Source organism: Populus euphratica, unplaced genomic scaffold (genome assembly GCF_000495115.2).
Source record: "Populus euphratica unplaced genomic scaffold, PopEup_1.0 scaffold403.1, whole genome shotgun sequence".
Lineage (NCBI taxonomy): Eukaryota > Viridiplantae > Streptophyta > Magnoliopsida > Malpighiales > Salicaceae > Populus > Populus euphratica.
In genome coordinates, this window is record NW_011500081.1 from 74,045 (window position 1) to 78,138 (window position 4,094).

The following is a 4,094-nucleotide window of genomic DNA, read 5'->3' on the forward strand; positions in this document are numbered from 1 at the left end:
TTCCGAGGATTCATCCATCATGGCTAATTCTGGGGCATGGCTCTGATACCACTTGTAAGGACTATGGACACCACCTATTTCCACATTAGTATGATATTGTCCACTTTGGGTCTAAGCTCTCATGGATTTGTTCTTGGGTTATACCCAAAAGGTTTCATATCAATGGAGATATTTGTCCATCCTTATATACCCTTGATTCTCCTCATTTCTAACTAATGTGGGACTTTGGTCGCATACCTAACAAAAACTATAAAAAAACACCCCTTAAAAGGATATTATTTTGATATTTTTTAAGAAAAAATAATTAATACAATATTTTCAATTATATTACTAAATATAGATTTAAATAGCGTGATTCATTTATTTTTAGCTGGCAAGTGATACATATTTTAATTATTATTAATAAAAAAATTTATAAAAAAATTTATCTTATTAAATTTTTTTTAATAATTTTATAAATATTATTATTAGAATTTTAATATGTTTTTAATTTTTTTTGCTTATTTTTCCCCTCCTTTCTTCGTAAAGTTTATAAAACCAATTTTTATGTATTTTTGAAATAGTCGTATTGGTATGAGAATTTAAAAAAACTTCCGAGTGAAAAATGTTACTTATATTAAATTAGATTAATTTTAAAATCATTTTCTGTTTGTGTTAATTTACTAATTAAAAAAAAACAAAAAAAATTGTGATTTATTTCTTATAAAAAACTTCCCATCTTATAGCATTGGATTTGGATAAAGTTACTTTCAAAATTCGTGCATAGAATATGTTCTTTCTAATATTCCGATCAATGGCCATCCAATGGGCTTCTTGTAACCATCATCAATCCAATATTGGAGATAAGGTTTACAGAATGGCACCTGATGCCATCATTATTGGCCTATAGAAAGACACGTGGACATCCAAACTACTAAGGGCCAATCACCACCATGGGAGCAAGTCCATTTGTGCAGCACAGTTTCTCTGTTTCGCCCTGTTTTGCATTGGGTTCTAAATAGGAATTGATTAAATTTTGAAATTTTTTATTTATTTCAAATTTTTTATTTATAATTTTAGATTATTTTGATATACAGATATAAAAAATTATTTTTAATTAAAATATACTTTAAAAAATATATAGTATTGCAATTTAAATATATTTGATACGATTGTCCGACAAAAACAAGGCCAGCAACTGCATTGTCTATTAAAAAAAGAAAAAAGAAAAAAGAAATATTTGTCTTAAACGACACACACAAGGCATTGGTATTAATTAAATTATTCTATTAATTTACTAACGGTCATATACAACTAGATATACTAACGAGATTGAAACAGACATGTTTTGCGCAGTTTCTAGCTTTAATCAAGAATTGAGAGATGTGATGCCAAGATTAGACATTGTACAGTGGAATATAAAAATCATTATGTGATCCCTCTACTTTTCTAATTCTACTCAATTAGACCTTATACTTTGAATTGGATCAAACCAACCCCTGATCTCTTCCACCATGCATTGTGGTTTTATCGGGCTAATTAGATAGACCTGAGGTTAGATTAAGAGACTCCGGTCATCTCTAGTTAGAAGCAGAGAAGATGGTAGACTCAATTTTTGAGATTCTTCATCCAATTATGTTTGTCCAGGTTGCACAATCAATGAAAGAACAATTAAAAAGAGGAAATAGAGAGGTTAATCTGACGCAATTTAAAGTTGGAGGACCACATATGATTTTTAGCACAATATGTTGTGATAAATAAGTGGCCGAGAGACGACTCTTTGGTGTATTTTTTGTATGATTAAATAAAACAATAATTCACCATAAATACTGGATCTATGGAATCTGACAACTCAGACGTGGGATGATATTACTTTCTATGCCATCAAAAAATAATAACTTGTATAAAGCATAAAAAAAAAATGCTGCAAAATTATAACATGGCTGCTTAAAAAATATTGTAAGCTTGCAAATTTGTGACGAACAATCAAATTTCTCAGATAATACAAAGCATGCATGATGCATAGTTTTAAAACCTAGTATTAACAACCCAATATTAAACTAAGCTAAATTTCAAAAAAAAAAATTGAAAATTCTGGTTGACTTAGCTACTCGGGTGTAATTTATTAATTATTTTGATTTATATTTAAAAATAATTAGAATTAATTTTCTAGTAATTTGGTTGAAATCCATGGTTAAATTATTAAGAGTATGTTCGAAAATACAGTGTAAATTATATTTTTTAAAATTTTTAATTTTTTTAATTTTTAAATTATTTTAATATATTAATATTAAAAATAAAAAATTATTATATTAATAAATAAAAAATATTTTTAACCATAACTATTATTGGAATGCACAACCCACCTTAAACCGAGTATAAAACCTATGTAACGAATGCAATTTTAGATTTGTCCCTTCATGATAATCTAATTATCCTGACTTCTGCAGGCCAACAAAAATTATCACCTAGAAGGACATGACAGGCAGATTAGCATTATTAAAATGAAAATCCCTGATATAATATCTTAATTACATAAACATATGATTAGTAAACTGATTTTATACACATATCTTGGCCCAGAAGGAGTCAAAGGGAGGGCTCAGGATACAGCTTAGGATTAAAAAAAAGGCTGAAGGGTTATAATCAAGGAGAAAGGTCAATTGCATCTGTGCCCTCTCATGTCCAATGAAGACGGTTGACTTTAATTATTCAAGCTGTTTCTCAAGCAATCAAGAACCTCGATAGCAAATCCGGGCTTGGCCTAGCGGTGGAAAGTGTTTATCTCCTTTCACTATACCTGAATTCGAGTCTTGGTGTGCACATCTGTCATCCTCGCGGTGCCTTACATGCCTACTAGGTTTGCAGGATATTCAGTGAACCATGAAAATTAGTCATGATGCGCGCAAACTGGCCCGGACATTTCACGTAAATAAAAAAAAAAAACCTCGATATGTATTTTGATTGAATTGAGAATATTATACAAATTAATTATTCTACTTATGTTGGGGGCGGATCGAAAGAGTTCTTGACTCTGTTAAGTCTGAGAGGACCGTTGACGTTCTGGCTTTGGTAATTGGAATATACATTGAGTTGTTTTGGAATAATTTATTTATGTTTAATAATGAAATCAAGATAGGGATTGAACTGCAAATTTTATCTATGTATTATCAAATTATTATTATTTGAATAAATCAAGATCCATCAACAAATTTTGAATCTTTTAAAATTGTTAATAATAATACTAGTTTATTTTTTAAAGTATTTTTATTTTAAAATATATTAAAATAATTTTATATTTTTATTATTAATACATAAAAACAAGAATAAAACATTAAAAAATTTAATTTAAATATTAAAAAAGTAAAAAGAAACAAGCGATGGACAGAAACATCCTTCATGGAATCCGGTGCCTGTGAACATACCAAGACTGTGAGCATGACGCAGTTCAAAGCATTGAGTTCATGCATTTAAATAATTTGGTGTTTATTTTTTAAAAACTTAGACTTTGTGGTGACAAACAACAGCCTTAATTACTTGCTGGGTAATTCTGGGTTTTCAGCCTGTGGTTTTGACAGAAAGTCAATAATGTTGATGTCCATGTGCAGAGATCAGCAGCGTAACTTCTGTGACTAGAATTGGACTGTAAGCAATTGAATATTCTCGAGCAGTTGATGTATTCTTTCGATTTGCAGACGCCTGGCGTTTCAAATGTCAAATGGTTGAGGGTAGTCCGTTTCATCTCCTCAAAGGGTTTTGTCAAAGATAATTCCAAGAAAATTAATATCATTCGCGCATATATATTCAGCTTGGATTCGTCTGGGTTATGAGTTGGAGTAATTAATCTGAGTTAACTAGACTGATTGATCTAGTCTCGAATTGATTCATTTGACTGAACCGGGTTTTATAAACATGTTCTTGCAGAAAAATAGAATCGCCATAGCCGAGTTGTTCCTGGAGAAGAGCAGGACAAGGCACTGTTTTTTATGATCCTAGCGACGCCGACGGGTATGGCTGTTGCTAGCACCCTCCAATGGCTTAAAATTTAGGGCTAATGATAGTGTGATAAGATGAAGGGAGTAGAAAAAGTAGAGAAGGGATTCTTAATTGGAACT